An 18,245-nucleotide genomic window follows, 5' to 3' on the forward strand; every position below is an offset into this window, starting at 1 on the left:
AGAAGTCCAGGGGTACCCGAGGAGAGAGGGGTCTGGGGTTCTCAAGGAGGAGGAAAGGACAAGCACCTTTTTTCCTCTTTTTTCTTAGTCTTAGTCACTTAAAACGTTTGTTTGTTTGTTTGTTTTTCTTTCTTTGGGCCCGGAACTGATGATTACACAACTCAGTTTAAACTCTGTGAAAGAAAGTGAACTTGCTCAGTCGTGTCCGACTCTTTGCGACCCCACGGACTGTAGCCCACCAGGCTCCTCTGTCCATGGGATTCTCCAGGCAAGAGCACTGGAGTGGGTGCCATTGCCTTCTCCAGGGGATCTTCCCAACCCAGGGATCCAGCCTGGGCTTCCCACATTGTAGGCAGATGCTTTACCATCTGAGCCACTTAAACTCCGTACTAGGGATTGTATACCAACAGTGTATCTGCTTGGGGACAGTTTCTCCTTCCTGAAAACCTTCTGATTAGTCCTGATATCTCAGAATGTATATTATGGGAATGGGTCTGGCAGGATCCTTCTGTTAAACTCTGATCCTGTTCGTCCTAAAGTGTTACTTGTGAGAGTGGCTCTGGTAAAACTTTCACAACCCTGAGACCTTCTTTTGATTTAAAGTGAAGTCGCTCAGTCGTGTCCGACTCTTTGCGACCCCATGGACTGTAGACTACCAGGCTCCTCCCTCCATGGGATTCTCCAGGCAAGAGTACTGGAGTGGGTTGCCATTTCCTTCTCCAGGGGATCTTCCCGACCCAGGGATTGAACCCTGGTCTCCTGCATTCCAGGGAGATGCTTTAACCTCTGAGCCACCAGGGAAGTCCCGTAACTAATGTAAAAAGTATATACGTCCCTTGCTAACACTAGCAAGGGGGGCACCCCTTATGATATCTATGTCAGAAGCTTTCTCTGACCTTTTTCCACTGTAATAAAACTCTGCTACACAAACGCTCTTGAGTGATCAATCCTGGCCCTTGGTCCTGAAGCTAAATCTTCTTCAGAGATCATGAATCTGACATCGTTCACAGTGAGCTTGACTGAATCTATAACAATCTCTTAAAAGCCAAGTATAATCTTAAAATAAGCTATGCTGCTACTAAGTCACTTCAGTCTTGTCCGACTCTGTGTGACCCCATAGACATCAGCCCACCAGGCTCCCCCATCCCTGGGATTCTCCAGGCAAGAACACTGGAGTGGGTTGCCATTTCCTTCTCCAATGCAGGAAAGTGAAAAGTGAAAGTGAAGTTACTCAGTCATGTGCGACTCTGATCGACCCCATGGACCACACCCTCCAGGCTCCTCTGTCCATGGGATTTTCCAGGCAAGAGTACTGGAGTCGGGTGCTTTCTCCAAAAGAAGCTATAAGCCCTATTAAAATAAAATAAAATTCAACTGAGTAAAATTTTAAAATCTTAGTGCCTCTATTTAAAGATTTATGAATCAGGCAGCATCCAATTCAGCAGTTAGAAACTGAGGAGTTGCACACAATAAAAGACGTGTATAGGCTGAGGGATCAGGAACAAGGACCTTGTGCTGGGCAAAGATTCCAAGTGGCTACTGCAAGGTTACTTTCCATTAGAGGCTGGAAAGCTTTCTCAGGCAGATGGCTTAACTAGTGATAGTCAGAAGATTCCTGGCTGACTGGTTCAAGAGTTCGTTTCTGGAAGAGCCAAAACTGCATTTCCGGCTATTCTGCTGGCATGGCTCCTAACCAAGCAACTCCTCTGGGGCTGTCATCTGGTTTCTAACAGCCCCCTGGGGGCAGCAACAAGGCTTACCGCTGCTGGTTCCCTGCTAAGCACGGTGGCGGGTGTGTCCGTCCCCAAATGCTGAGAGCGCATGTGCTCTGTGCCAGGCCGGGGCTGGGGGCAGGGGCCCAGCCACCACACCTCACAGCCCTTGACACGGGGCTGGTGCCCTGGGATGACCCAGAGAGATGGCATAGGGAGGGAGGTGCGAGGGGCGTTCAGGGTTGGGAGCTCGTGTACACCCGTGGCGGACTCCTGTCGATGTGTGGCAAAACCGATACAGCATTGTAAAGTGAAATAAAGTAAAAGAAAAAATAATAAATAAATAAACAAAAAGAGGAGAGTAAGACAGAAAACCCCCACACTTTAAAAAGAAGCGATCCTGCTGCTCCCGCAGAGCTGGCGCTGTGGAGGGAGACGAGGAATGAACAGAACCGCCTGTAGAAGAGGCAGCTCCAGGGAGCGAAGGGCGGACGCGGCGCAGCGGGAAGGGGCTGGGGCGGGGGGCGGCGGGGAGGAGAGGAGAGGCGTCCCGGCCGAGGACGGATGGCTGACGAGCCCCAGCGGCGCTGACAGGGCCGGCCCTGGACCGCGAAGGGCCGAGGCGCGGAGGGCAGGAGACGCGGGGGAGCCGTCACTGCAGATGCACGTGGGGACGTGTCTCCGAGGAGGTGACATTTATGCTGCGCCCTGGGCCACCATCCCCTTCCCTCGTCACCCAGAGCCAGACGCCGAGGATGGCCGCTAACATCACGCGCACTGGCTGGTCCTGAACCTGCACACCCAGCTCGCTGTTCCCTCCTGAGGAGTCACAGGAAAGGCCCCTGTACTGAATTCCCCTCCCTCCCTCTCCGGACAAGTCCAGTCCCTTCCCGTGTGCCCAATGGCGTGGCCTGTCCCTCCTCTTGGGAACTCTATGTCATCAACTCTCTTCGATGACAGTTGTCTCCTGATCTGTTTGCCTCATTGTGCCTCCAGTTTCCCATTAATACACTGTATTTCAATTTCCCATTAATACACTGTATTTTAAATTAGCCAAGAATGACAGCGCGCTCTGTAGACACAGAGCATCTTAACTGAGCACACTCAATTAGCTGTGGACAAAGGGAGAATGAATTATGACACTTCTTGCAATGTCTTCAATCAATTTAATGTCTTCTTGTGTGTTAAGTGTGTGTTTTGGAGAAGGGAATGGCAACCCACTCCAGTATTCTTGCCTGGAGGATCCCATGGACAGAGGAGCTTGGTGGGCTACAGTCCACGGGTCGCAGAGTCAGACATGACTGAGCGACTTCACTTTCACTTTCACTTTGAATCAGTAATTCTAAATCCGTTAACCATATGTTTGAAAGTATCTTCTGCTTCATTTTCTCTGTTTTGCTCTTGCAAATGTAAAAGCAAAACCAAATATCAAGAGACACACTAAAACAGGTTTTGTTTTGTTTTTCCTGGTTGAACTTTATGCCAACAAATCCTAGGTAAGGACTTAGGAAGCTGCAGTAAGTCAAGGCACCAGCAAGGTCACAGGATCTGCAGTCAGCAGGGGTCTTAATGGTGCCAGAGAGCCTTTTTTTTTTTTTTTCGCCTTGCTGTAGGAGGTGGATGCCGTGGCTGAGGGGCCAGAGAGACCCCGGGGCCTTAATGACACCAGTGAGCCGGCTAAGATGCAGGAAGCTGGGCCAGGTACAGTCGTTAGGCCAATGCGAGCTGAAACATATTTAATTCTGAATTTCCAGAACCGTTACCCCAAAGAAAATGTTCACCTTCTTCTGATACTCACATAGAAAGATTGCATAGACTCTTTTGCCTAGAAATTCTGCTTCCATGGAAGAAAGCCACCGGGAAGATTGCTTGGAGAATTTAAGAGAGTGTGTTTTTTAGGTGGAGAAAAGGAAGTGAGTAAATGGCAAGTGCGGTTCAGAAACGGAAAGGGGTCTGTGCGGACCCAGCAGGCTCCCTGCGGTGGAAGGCAGGCCGTGCGCTCACTCTCCTTCCCCCTTTTGCTGGGGTCACGTTTATCAGGACTTAGGTAGCTCCAGTGAAAACTTCAAGTACAGGGGCTGCCCTGGCGGTCCAGCGGTTAAGCATCTACCTTGCAGTGCAGGGGACACTGGTTCGATCTCTGGTCCCCAGAAGATCCCACGTGCCACAGAGAAATGAAGCTGTAAATACTGAGCCCAGGCATTCTAGAGCCCAGCGCTCCACAGCAAGAGAGCCACCAAAGTGGGAAGCCCAACCACCGCAACTAGAGCGCAGGCCCTGCTCTCTGAGTAGGGAGAGCCTGCAAGCAGCAAGGAAGGCCCCGTGCGGCCAGAAAGAAATGGAACTATATTTAAGCAAACATCCTCCAAGTACAGTGACTCCCAGTGGCGCAGGTAACTCCTGCCCGATGTTCTCAGCACCCCGGCGTATGGGGTCTGCAGGAACCCCTCCTCCGGTGAAGGCCCAGAGTCTCCATCGACCAGTGTCTCCCCCACTGTGCTGAGCCATCTCCTGGCTCACCTCGGCGCAGAGCTGCTTCTGGTGGTGCCACTCTCTAGGCAGGGCAGTCATCCTTGTGAATCCTCATCTAAAAATTCATATCATCTCACCTGCACTCTATTTCCATATTCCCTAAAAGGAGTTCCTTAAAATCCCAATTGTATTCCTTACAAGAGCGTTTTAACACAATCTTGATTTGAACACCTATGTTTTTATTTATCAAGTTTTATGTCTCCTTGGTTGTGTCCTGCGCTCTGGCTCAGCCTCTCTCTTGGCCTCTGCTCTTGGCCTCTCATGAAACAATGTACATTTAAGTCGCTTCAGTCATGTCTGACTCTGTGCGACCCCAGAGACGGCAGCCCACCAGGCTCCCCCGTCCCTGGGATTCTCCAGGCAAGAACACTGGAGTGGGTTGCCATTTCCTTCTCCAATGCATGAAAGTGAAAAGGGAAACTGAAGTTGCTCAGTCGCGTCTGACTCTTAGCGACCCCATGGACTGCAGCCTACCAGGCTCCTCCATCCATGGGATTCTCCAGGCAAGAGTACGGGAGTGGGGTGCCATTGCCTTCTCCAACAACGTACAGGATGTATTGATTGCGCCCACGCTCCCCTCTCGCTGGCTCTTTCCACTCTCCCTCGTCTCTCTGTGACATGTATAATTATATGCACATCACGGTCACCGTGACGCCCTCCCCTTCCCTTGGGAAGCCTGTCATTACTTTCCTGCTTCTTTCTCTGCTGCCCCGTGTGTGCCCTGCCCAACATACAGCAGCTTCACAGCAGGCTCTCCCCCTCACTCTTCTCTTCAGAGTTCCTGCTGGAATTTCTGGGCACCACCTCCCAAGTATTTACCTCTGACTCTGACTCCTTCTTCCCTGGTGTGGGCCCTGTAGCATCTTCCCCTGAATGAAGACCACAGATAAAACCTAAATTCTCCTTCTTCCCCCGCTACCTTGAACTCCCCTGTGGATGTCTCCTTCTCATCCAGGCTCAGTGATTCAATATCATCCATGAACCATTTTTCTACACTCAACCACCTATCTGGCCGCATGGATACAGTCTCCAGGGCAGTGGGGGCAGCGATGCTGGGCAATGCTGAGACCGCAGGGAGAGACCAGGCCAGGCGATGCGGGTGGCGAATGAAGGACAGTGCTGAGAAGAGCAGACGATAGGGAAGTCCCAAGCGGAGAAGAGGGTGGAGAGTGTTTCTAAAAACAGATCAGGGAGAAACCTGGGGGAGGAGAGGTCGAGTCTCAGGGAAAGAGAAGTGATCATTGCATAGCTCCTCGGGGGGCGGGGGGCGGGGGGAATCCAGCAACGTGCTAGTTTACCAGCGACATCCTATCACATGCTATATTTCAGTTAGAAATACTTCAGGCTACAAATCCATTAGATTTGTAGAAATTCCTAACGCCTTAGAAATTTATACATTTTCCTGCAATGGAATAAATTAGGCTAAGGTTTTGCATTACATTGCTTATTGTGATATCAAGATGTCATTTTATATTAGTATTTATTCCAGTGTGGACCAGTAAAGTGTATTATAGTACATCATCTATTCAGTGGACTGGTTTGTGCAAAACAGTGTCCCAAGAGAGACTATTCCCCATGATATTGTCAGCTGAGTATAAGCAAGACACCATAAAGCACTGTGCTCAGTATGCTACCGTTCATGGCTTTAAATGCGGTGTCCTCAGTCACTCAGTCCTGCCCGACACTGTGTGACACCGTGGACTGTGGCCCACCGGGCTCCTCTGCCCACTCGATTCTCCAGGCAGGGATGCTACGGTGGTTTGCCAAGTCCTGTTCCAGAGGATCTTCCAGACCCAGGGATTGAACCTGAGTCTCTTATGTCTCCTGCACAGGGAGGTGGGTTCTTTACCACTAGCACCACCACGGGGAGTGAAGAAACAGATATTCACAGTTGCTTGTGCTTACATAAAATGACACTCTGGGGCATCTCTCCTGATCCAGGGGCTAAGACTCCGCACTCTCATTGTAGGGGCCTGAGTTCAACCCCTTGTCAGGAAACTAGGACCCACATGTCACAGCTAAGAGTTCCCATGGAAAAGGTCCCGCAGGCACAGCCAAATAAATACTTAGGGAAAAAAATAAAATAAACCCCTGGAAGGTATTCCTGAGAACAAAACACGTGGCTGACTGTGGAAGCAGCAGGGCCTTGACAAGAAGGGAGGGGGTAGGAAGAACAATGCAATGTGAGCTATTTTATATTTCTAGTTCTTGAACCTTGCACATGTGTTACAAGTTTCTCAGAAATGCCAAGACATTACAAAAATTTTAAACCTCTAAAGAATAAAACTCACAGCTTTATTTCTACAAACTGAATGAAAGTCAGGTTTGTTTTACTATCTGGCTTCTCTAAAACATCTGCTCAGGCTTTTCCCGCGCTACCCAGACAGCGGTCCATTCGGCACTGTCTGGATTCTTGTCATAACTTGAAGTGAATCTTCTACGCTCTCCTGGGTCCTTGCTGTCCGGCAAACGAAGGCCGGCGTCATCACGGTCCTGCAGCAGGAGCCCACTTAGGCGGCACCGACCTTTACTTCCCAGGGGAGCAGTACATCTACGGAGGGAACAGTGGCGGCGCCTGCATTAGGGATCCGAAGAGAACCTGCGAGAAGCTTCTGTGGGCAGCTCATGCCGCCGTTGCCCCTGAAACCCCAGCCGCTGTCCCTGCTGCGTCCTCCAGGAACCCTCGCCAGCGAGCCGAGCTGCTTTGCTGCCGCCGCTCCTCTGCTCGGCCGCTTCGCTCCTGGAGCCTCCGCTCCCCAGACCCAGGCAGCTTCCAGGAGCCAAGACTCCTGCTGGTTCCGATCCCAAGGCTGACCGCCAGCCTCTCCCAGAGGCATGCCTGTGAACTTCTTACCATCGGTCTGTGTGACACGCGCTCTCCTCTGCGCTCTGGAGACCACCCATTCCCGGCAACCAGGGAGCTCAGTCGGTGGCTCTGACTTGGCGGATGCTCGCAGAGAAGTTCTGCCCGTGCGCGGCACCGTTTCCTGTGAACACTCCTGGGAGGTCGTGCCTGATCTCCACGTCTGCAGATTCTGAAGAGATTAAAAGGGGAGAGCAGGGGGCAGCTGAGCCGCTCTGAGCAAGGAGGGCGTCACCGTGAATGGGCCACTTCAGCGCCTGAGTGCAAGGCTGCTGGGTCTGCGGGGCGGCCTAGTCCACAGGCGGGCCGCGAGCTCGCCGCCTGCTCCGCAGCTCCCCCTGAAGGCCGGCCTGCAGCGCCCACTGCTCAGGCCACTGGACGGGTAGGCAGAGCACTGCGTGGGCTTCAGCTCTTCTTTCCCAGGCTCTTTTCTTGGGTGGGGGCTGTGCTGGGTTCTTGCTGGGTCCTTGCTGCTGCACAGGCTTTGCTCTGCTTGTGGTGAGCAGGGCACATTCTCTGGTTCTGGTGCCTGGCCTTCTCATTGCAGCAGCTTCCCTTGCTATGGAGCGTGGGCCCCAGGGCCCCCACGCTTCAGCGGTGGCAGAGCGTGGGCTCAGTGGCTGTGGCCCCCAGGCTGTGGAGCACAGGCTCGGTGGTTGTGGTTTACAGCCTTAGCTCCTCTGAGGCACGTGGGATCTTCCTGGACCAGGGATTGAACTCGTGTCTCCTGCATTGGCAGGATTCTTTACCCTGAGCCATTATGGAAACCCCACAAACTCATAAAATGGAAATTGGTTGACAGAAAATAAGCAGTTTCTAAATAAATAAATATGTCTCCTCATGAGAATGTTCTGTGACTTTTGCTTTTTTCCTTTCACATAAGAGGAAAATTCCTAATTCATAATTCACTATGTTCTTCCCTCAAACAACATTTGCAACTGCTAATTTCATTAGCTAAGCTTGATCCATTTCTTAAAATCCTTTTCTCCCACTTTCCCCTATGCACTGGGCATTCATTATCAGCTGAGACAATAGTTCATCATTGTGCAGCCGCTGAGTCAGGTCCAACTCTCGCGACCCCATGGACTGCAGCACCCCAGGCCTCCCTGTCCTTCACCATCTCCCAGAGATTATATTTATCTACTTCATGTGCATAGGAGGATAAGCATTTGACTTTATACTTGAATCATTTCTCTGAATCTAACATATTAATATGCCAAAAAGATATAAAACACTTGACTGACTTTAGCATAATAAAAAATAATAGAATCAGGTGACCATATCTTAAGACTGATTATAAAACCAGCAGCCATGTTGATGAGGAGCAGTGACTCACGGGGGACGTTTTATGTGGTGAGAGAGAGGAGCGCTGGCCCCAGGGATTTAAAGGGCTGTTTGAAAACAGAGTGGAACTCGGCTCAGTGGCTGGACCTCCTGGGAGTCACTTCCCAGGGACACATAGGACAGAGGCCTGAGCATCCTGAGTGCCCCACAAGGCGGTCTGAAGCGGCGGCCCCTCTGCGTGTCAGTGGAGATGGCAGCTGTATTGTGCGTCTGTAGGAGTCTGTACAAGGTGACCTTGCATGCAGGAAAGTAAATGTGACGAAATGGCAGATGGCCTCAGCTCTAATGGTAAGATCTCTTCTTAAATCAATTTCTTTCTCCTCTCAGCTTCTCCGTCTGAAAGGTGTTACTCTTCATGAGACCCATTCTCTTTTAGTTCCCTTCTTCAAAGCCTTAAATTTTGTAGCTTTTGTTCAGCATCTTTCCATGTTTATTCCTCAGACAAGATAAGCAAGAGTAAAATTGTCTTACTGGACTAAAGATAAACAAATACTTTTAAAATCAGACTTTCCAAAAGTTCTAAATTCACTCATGTTCTCACTTTAGTATCCTCAATGCTAAGCCTGTAATGAGCGTTTTTACCTGATTCAAACACAACTCTGGGGGTGGATTGGTGGCAGGCTCCACAGACCCCTGGAATTTTGAACTTTGACAGTTAGATCTCCTTTTAGAGAAGTGTTAGCAGCCAGTGGAACAGGAGCATATAGCGCCAGATTACAGGGCTGACAGCAGGGAGAAGACAGTTTACTGGTGATAGAAAGATCTGCCTTCTGACAAGCGGCCGCCTCTCACGGAGGCAAGCCGGAAGAGCCTGCAGAGGTGGAGCCGCGTGTGCGGGGAGGGAAGCCTCAGCCACTCCCTTATCAGCGCGGCACAAAGGGGTCCTTCCCTGACCTGACCCTGCTTCCTGTTCCTTTAACTCCCTGTGCTCGGGGCTGCTCTGCTGAGAGGGGCGCCCCTTTGCTTTTCCTAGACCTCCATGGGCCTTCTCACCGCGCCGGCAGCAGGCAGGCAGCCGCGGCACCACGGGGCAGGCCTGCTCCGGTCACTCCTCTGGGGCCGAGCGGCTGGGAGAGCGCGCTGAGCGGCCACCGGCCCCCTCACGGGCCCAGGGGTCGGAATGTGATGGGACCCGAGGTCGGAATGGGGATGATGGAAGGGCTGCCTTTGCTTTCTTTCACTCCCGGGCCAGGAGCTCTTCACCTGAGGGACTTGGAGAGCCCAGGGTGCCTGTGGCCTCCCTGAAGTGATGCCTAAAATGCATCTGTGCACAAACTCGTTCAGATAAGAGTAAATGCCCTGGACTCACCCCTTCAGAATATTTTATCCTTGTTCCTAGTCTGTCCAGATCCTGTGCTTTGAAGCACAACACCGCTGCGGTGATTTCATCACACTTCCACTGCTGCCGGTCCCTAGAAAACCCAGCTTTCAGAATCAAGAGAAGCTGTTGGCTGACAAGGCTTAAAAGCACCCTGTGAAGTACCTAGAATCAGGAGCATTTGACTGTACTCTACTGGGACATTTTAAGGTCTAGCAGTTTTGTTAGGGGAAGCCCACTGATTGAGACCGCCCACCCAGGCCAGGCACCATAGTAACCATTTGCATGAGTTGTTTTATGACAGGAGGGCCTGATGAGGAACGCAGAACTAATCAGCCACCACCAACCGGAAGAGTTCGGGAAAGGTCGAAAGGAGACACCGCCTGTCCGTCCACTTCCCAGAATCCCTCTCGCTACCACCCATCTTGGCTGAGGATGCGTGGGCCACCAGGAAAGGCCCTGAATTAGAATGATTGGCCAAAGGCCACCAGGAAAGGCCCTGAATTAGAATGATTGGCCAAAGACCACCCAGAAACTAATCTCATTAGCATAAAACCCGAGACTGCAAGCCACATGGGAGAGCAGTTCTCCTGGGTTCCCTCACCCTACTGCTCTCCACCCCGGTGCCCTTTCCCAATAAAATCTCTTGCTTTGTCAGCACAAGTGTCTCGGACAATTCATTTTCGAGTGTTAGAGAAGAGCCCAGTTTCGGGCCCTGGAAGGGGTTCGTCTTCCTGCAACAGTTTGCTTTTCGCTTGTGAGCAGCTAGGTCAAATTGTTTCCAAACAAGAAAACCGAACTAAACTGTCTGACCAGGGTTACAGGACACAAACTACTTTGGGGTGGGTCCCAGGCTGGCCTGGGATTCTGTCATTCCAGGAATCAAAGCAGCAAAGGGCATCCGTGACACAAACCCTAACAGCGTTTCATCACTGGACAATTTGGGTTGGGCCGGCTCCCTAGAGAAGGGAATGGCAACTCACTCCAGTATTCTTGCCTGGAGAATTCCATGGGCAGAGGAGCCTGGTGGGCTCCAGTCTAAGGGATGGCAGAGTCGGACAAGCCTGAGTGACTTTCACTTTCTTTTTTCAGTTCGGAATCACGGAGAGGTGGAGTCTTTCCTGCGGATATTTGTCAGTGCTTCCGACAGATCCAGTTATGTGGCTTTGTGTTCTTCTGGAGTTGCTCCCGTGACGTTGATCGGGACTTCATAGGCTTAGGCAGCGCATTACTTTGTTTTCTGTGCAATAGTGCGGAAACAGTTAAAAAGCAAGTGAACGAGCCAAAGCCCCGGGAACTGCTTTCCAAACAGGCTGAAGGCGCCACCTACTGTCCAATCTGTAGAGCTGCCCGAGGAAGGGAGTCAGCCTTATGGACTGAGAGCCACAGGAACTACTCACATCTAACTATACTTTCTACTTATATGCTATTTATAACGAGTTGTGTAGTTATATGTATGCTCTCTCCTGAGCACTCTCAATATTTGGTTACAGAAAGTAAGATATTGAAAATCACTGAACTGTGGCAGATGGAAAAACAGCATCAGGCTATCATATGCTTTCCACCGGTCCTGATTGTCCAACACCAAAATGCCTTTAGAGTTCTGGAGCAAAAATGCTCTTTGCCACTTTCATTCCTAGAAACGACTGAGGCCCAGAGCTCCCTGAGTAGCCCCTCCTGCTGGGGACTTGACTGTATTTATTTTACATGTGTTTAAGAGATGACAGAAAAAGAGAAAGCTCTAAAATGGCAAAAGCTTTCAGGTACACCGAAAAGGTGGTTTTTAATGTTGGCTTGAGAGTTTTGTTTTTAGTGGAACGATCCATTATAGAGCAGGCCAGAATACGTTTAGAGAATAAAGCGTACATTTTCTACCTCTGAGAGATGCTAATGAGAACATGTCTTTACTATGGGCCTGGCATGAATTCAGACTTGCCTTGGGCAGGGAACTGATGTCCAGGCTGCCTTAAACCCAGCAAGTGCTCAAGGAATGCTCTAGTGGCTGGAGGGGCCGGCGGCGTGCAGCCAGCGTTTCACTGCGCGTGCTGCTCGTGTGCTCATTCTGTCTCTGACCCTTCAGCAGAGGCTCACTCTCCTCTGCACAGCTCATCACTTGTTTGACTCTGAAATACATTGGTTCGGTTTTTATGATAAGCTGGTTCTGTACAATCATATGTAAAGTGTTTATCTAAATACAAACAATATACACTCATGTTCAAGTTCCTCCTGAGTTAAAAGTGCACCAAGAAACTGGATAATTTAGAGTAAAAGCAGAATTTCTCTTTCATCCTGACAAAGTGTCTGTGGTTCATTTATGTATATTCCTCCAGCTTTTTAAAAACATTTTCAAATGTGTATTTATTGACACGCAGATAACATAGGTTCACTTTCAGTTCCCTTAGACAAATAACGTGTGTTGTTTTACAGCTTGCTTTTGTCATGTAACAGTATGACTCTGAGGTGTCACCGTTTCCTGTTTGGGGGTTTTCCAGTGGTTTTAATAGGAATATAAAAATCTTTCTTTAGAACCACATGATTCTGCTATAAGCAAACTAGGTTCATGTAGCATCCACATTCAGGGAAATCCAGAAATGTCTTCAGTTGCCCTGCGCATCCCACCATCACGAATGGAGGAAACTGCAAGCAAGGAAAGTCTCAGTAATGAACCCCAGGCACCCCGTTAACCCAGCTCTCAAGGAGGAGGGCTGGGCGAGGACAGCTCACTGGCTGGAGGGAAGGTCTTGTGATGCCTGTGTCTCCAGCCGGCCGGTAGCAGCCGAGAGAATCCAGGACAGAGAGAGGGTAGGAGGAGAACAGCGGAGGGCAGGAAACGGGCCTCCGGGCAGCAAAGCAGGAAGGTCGCAGCAGAGCCTGGGGAGGCGAGCGGGTCCGCGGAGGAGCCGCAGAGAGACCCCCGGAGGACGCTCCCTCCCGCTCGCCCACCCCTGAAGGTGCCAATGAGCCGGCGCTGAGTCGCATCCGCTCCCCTCACTAAGACTGTGCGCTTCAGGCTGGTCTCAGGAACGCACTTCTTGTTTCACTTGAGTGACTTAATTACGCCTCCGCTGTAATTTCAGGTTGGGTCTTCTCTGCCTGTCTTCCCCTCACTTTTCACTCTGGCCTCAGTGTTCATTTTTTTTCTGGCAAACAAAATACGGTCAGCAGGCAGTATTGACTGCATAAAAGGCAAAGGTCTGCCTCTGAGGAGTAACATATACTCATACTGCTATGCTAGTCAACTTATATTTATTGATTTAAGTTAATATAAAATAATGCTACATAAACATATGCATATATAATGTAAATAAATATTAAATGTTATGTACTGTTATTATTTTAATATAATTTTATATATCAATGATATATGTTAATATTAATAATATACAGGCTGATTTAGTTAACGACACCCCTGGTGAGAAGACTAATGAAAACTAAAGAAGTCAGAAAAAAGACAGAAATTTGAAGATCTTTGCAAAAACTCCACGCTCTCGATGTAAATGGCGAGCCGTGCATGAAGGTTCTTGGCCAGGGCCCCTCACGGGCCTCTCCCGCCCCTGCTATGGTCAGCAGTGGACCAGGGAGCGGGGGTCCGGGCAGAGCCCCCAGGCCGAGGCCGGGCCGAGCCCCCCGCCAGTCACCTTCCTTCTGTCACCGAGCGTCACCTCCTCACCGACACTAGTGTACACGCGTGTCACCACTTCTCCCACAGAATGAAGGGTGTGTGCTGCAGGAGAGCGGGAGCCAGCTCACTGGTGGCACAAATCTTAACACCATAGACAGAGGGAGTTGGAGGGAGGGAGACAGATGAACAGACAGATGTGCCTAGCTTTAGACTGTAGGGTGACATTTATGATACTAAAACTGGTTAGCCTTTAGCTTGTATTTTTGCCAGTGCCTGTATTCAACAATTGATCAGTCACCTAAATATCATAGAATCTAAATCATAAACTAGGATTCTAAAATACTGTGGTTTTCTGTATTACCAAAATGCACTTGTGAAGCCAACGTTCAAATCATCCAGTGTCTTCTTTTTGTGTTTGGTCACATGTTTTGTTTCTTAACTTTCACTTTGTATTTAGGGTGTAGCCCGTTAACAAACAGTGTTGTGACAGTTTCAAGTGAACACCAAGGGGAACTGTTCAGCCAAACACACACGTGTGTCCTTTCTCCCCCAAACTCCCCTCCCATCGAGGCTGCTACATAGCATGGACATCCATGTGCCCAACAGTGAGTCCTTGTCGATTCCTAACCAAAGCGGATGCTCGTTGCATCATCAGAGACTCTCTCAGAATGTTTCCCAGAGGTTAGTGAGGAGTTTCCTGGAAAACACTGAGCCCACCCTCTGTTGCCAGAGGAAGGGTGTTTATATACGGGGGTTAGTTTTGAGAGAATTGGTGAACTGGACCAGCTCGTACAGAGATGGACACAGCTTGTCACCATCAACATTGTCACCGTTCCCCAGCAGGTTCAGCCTTTCCCGAATGCGCCCTGAGTCCTGACCACTGAGCAGGCCAAGCCCACTCTCAGCCCCCAGCGCCTCCTCCCCCAGGGCCTCGGCCCGCAGGAGATGGAGGGACTGACCGCTCGTCCCCTCCTCCCCCTACTCATGGGCACGGAAGAGCCCAGCTCCCTGCTCTGGTTGGAGGAGAAGGAAGGCCCAGCAGCAGCCCTGGAAGAAGCGCACAGGGGCCCCTCCATTCCCAGGAGTGCGGGCTCATCGTGCAGGGCCGAGGGGACACGGGGGAGGGAGGAGCCTCAGCTCTGGACACTGTGGGAGCTGGGCTGCTGAACAGACTCGGGGACTGTCTGTTGACCATGGGATCTGAGGAACAGGAGAGATTTCGATGGACTGGGGCTAGCTGGGAGGGTTTCCCATGGTCTAAAGCACAGGCTGTGTCTCTCTGGGCTGAAAATATTCACTGCTGAGCTCTAGCTCCCACCAAAAGACGGTATTGGTTAGAGGTGTCCTGAGATGTAAGAGCTTCTTAGGCAGACAAGGGGAGATACTAGGAGGATGTGAACTGCCTTGTAGAGCCTGAACCACACGCCCAGCCTTCTGACCCCAGTTTGGGGAGGTAGCAGTTTCTTATGCATGCCCCTGGTGGCTCAGATGGTAAAGAATACACCTGTAATGTAGGAGACCTGGGTTCCATCTCTGAGTTGAGAAGATCCCCTGGAGAAGGAACAGATAACCCACTCCAGTATTCTTACCTGGAAAATCCCACGGACAAAGGAGCCTGGTGGACTACAGTCCATGGGGTCGCAGGGACATGATTAAGAGACTAACACCCTTTCAGGTGAGGGCAGCTGGTTTGCTTGGGCCTGATCAGGGAGGGGCACAGGTGAGTGTTGCTTCTGATGAGTGAAAGAGTCTTTGGGCCTAGAAAAGGAAACAGCAGTCTCAAAGGCCCTTGCTGAATCATCTAACTTCAAGGAAAACAAAACCAAACTTTAGGTCCCTCCCTGATGCTACAGGCTTGTTGCATCTACCTGGGACTTATCACCCCTCGTCCAGAGGATTTATCACCCCCTGCCCAACTGCAAATGCCATCTCAACTAAAGAATACCCAAAAGATCCCGCCTGACTAACGTTGCCCTTATCATGTCCACAAACCTCCCTTTAAATATGAAGCCTCCCTGATCCCTCTCACGCTCAGCCTGGTCATTAGGCCGACTGCCGCCCCTCCTTGCCTGAATAAAGGTAACCTACTTCCGTTGAGGTCATCTCTCCTTTTCTGCGTCAGCCCAATCTATACCTTACAACCAGCACTGGCCCAGAGAAGAGGGCAAACAGGTGCCCCCAGGGAGTCAAGACACAGGCTGCTTAGTCAGCAAGACAGCTGTGAGGGAGTGGAGTGGGCGCCCCGCGGGGCCTCTGCCACTGTCCCCGGGTGCCCTGCAGGTCCAAGCTTTGGCCTGAATGTGTCATAAGGAAGGACCCTTTGTGTTCTACCTATTACGAGTTAACCACTAAAGAAATGATGCCTATAAGCTTGTACAGAAAGTCCCGTCTCTGGGAGCCCTGCAACCCAGGTAATGAGCACCAAGCTAAAATAACTTGTTTAGCTCACAGGAAACTTCCTGACCAGTCTCACCTGTGAATCATGGCAGGGAGGCAGACATTAACACATCCCCTCCGGAGCCTGATCAGAATGAGGAAATATTTGACTTTCCTCCCACACCACCTTTGAGAAGTAAGATAAAAGAAGCCTGAATTCTCACTCAGGCAAGATGGGTCCCGGGACAAGAGTCCTGGGCTTCTGAATAAAGCCGCTGTTCCTTGCCCCAGGAACTCATCTCTCAGTTTCTTGGCCTGTCATGAGGTGAGCAGTATGAGCTTGGGCTCAGTTACAGACGAGCTCACAGTCTTGCCCTTTTTGGGAACATTTCCATTTTCACTCATTTAGTGATTCATCGTGTATGTGAGTCCTGCTCAGAGCCAGGCCCTGCTGAGCTCACCCTTGGAGACCCAGCGCAGACCTCAGCGGGTCCACAACGCCTTTCTTGATCCCACGCTCTGCCCGCACCATTTCCTGCCTCACCCAGGACCCCTCGAGTCTTTAAGCACACTGTGATGAGCTCTCCAGCTTGGCAGCCATGTGGGGACCTCAAACAGATGCAGAACGGGGCTCAGAAAATGTGATGATGACCAGTAATCAAATCAATGAGCTGGTCAGACACAAACCAGGCTCAGGTCACATTCACCAAAGGTCATCTCCTCCCTCCTTCCAGAGCCAGAGTTTCAGGGGGACCTTTACCAGGAGCCCAGGATCTTCTCTGACACTAACCTCATCCAAAACATTAACAGTCTGGGTGGATTTTATTTTCAATTTTATTTCTTTTTACACCTGAAGTCACTTTGTGACTATTCCACTGAATACTGAGTAACTGAATGATCACTTCTGTTGTGTCTGGGCCAAGAAAGCCCAGTACGGGGGTAGGATGCTGAGGGGGAGAAGGTCGGGGGCGGGGAGGTGGGTGGGGAGAGCAGAGGCAGGCGGCCTAACCACCCTCCCCCCAACACCCTGTCCTCACTGCCCCGCCCCAGGGGTAGGATGCTGAGCAGGAGAGGGTCAGGGGAGTAGCTGCGGGTGGGGGGAACAGCAGAGGCAGTGGCCCCCACCCCCCGTTCTCACCGCCCAGCCCTGCCCCACCCCCTTTGTATGTAAGCAACCTGACTGTGATTACCAGGGTCCAGATATCTCCTTGGTCTGTCCTTTAGAGCCAGCTGTAGAGGGCACAAGACGAACCTAAGTTCTGGGGCCCCTGTGTGATCCAGGAGCACTCACCTGTGCCTTCAGAGGGTCACTTTCTGACCCACAGTGGTGCTCTCCCAGAGTCGGGCGTGAGTTGGTGGCCAGCCCTGCTCACCGTGAGATGCTGCAGCTCCTGCTCTGTCCTGAAACCCCTCCCTGCAGCCTGGCTGTGTTAGGGGACGCCTGGACACAGCAGGCATGAGCGGGTCGGAGAGAGTGGGCACTTCAGGGGCAGAAGAGATACAGAGACACTTGATGTCACTCTGGCCACTTCCAGCTGGTCCCAGCCTAATGCCGCTTGTCATACACCCTGAGTGGACACGATCTCCTGGGAGCTCAGAAGACTCTCCTGAGAGCTGGGATGTGGAGCTCTGGAGGATGGGGCTGGGATAGCCCCCCACATGAAGCTGGGGCTCTGGGGCTCTGAAGCTGGCCCGGGGAGTGAAGCTGGGCCTGGCAGGTTTGCAGTGTAGACTGTTGGGTGTCTGGCTGAAGCTGCTGACACCGGTGATCATACCTCCCTCACCCCTCTAACCATTACTGATCCCAGCAGTTAAGCAGGGCTGGTCTGGTGGGCACGCGACTGAGACAGGAGCTCAGGGGGGCAACTCCTCCACCCGCCTCTCCTCTCCTCTCTCCTGGGTCTCTCTCCTTAGCCAACTCTGCCCCCCCCCCCCATGCAGTTCTCTTCTTAGGCCGCCGTGGGGAGGCCTGCGTGGAGTCCTGGTCGTGCGGGTGGCACGGAGGGTCCTGAGAAGGGGTGTTGTGGCTGGGCTGGTTGCTCTGTGCTCATCAGTGGCTGAGGGTTGGTGAGGCAAAGAGGCTCCCTGCACAAAGACGGTTCCTAGTGACGGCTGAGTGACAATGGTAATTTTATATTCTGTGAGTTTTTCACAATTAAAAAGAAAAGAACGTGGGTGTGTGTGTGTGTATTATCATGGCCTAGAAAGGAAACTTCTCAAGTCAAACAGAGGAATGAATCGTGTGCTAAACCAGAGATGAGTCTCAAAATCACAGCACCAAGTGTAGGAAACCAGCGTGCGTGGCCACAGTGGTGCAGACCCCTGTGCTGTGAAAATGCAGAACAGGCCAATCATCAGGGTCAAAAAGCACCCAGACAGTTGCCCAAAGCTGGGGGAGGTGGGCAGGGAAGCGCCTGCTTAATGGGTGGTGGCTTTCTTTGTGAGGAGGTGAAGTGCTCTGATTTAGAGAGTGGTGAT

Source organism: Ovis canadensis, chromosome 1 (genome assembly GCF_042477335.2).
Source record: "Ovis canadensis isolate MfBH-ARS-UI-01 breed Bighorn chromosome 1, ARS-UI_OviCan_v2, whole genome shotgun sequence".
Classification (NCBI taxonomy): domain Eukaryota; kingdom Metazoa; phylum Chordata; class Mammalia; order Artiodactyla; family Bovidae; genus Ovis; species Ovis canadensis.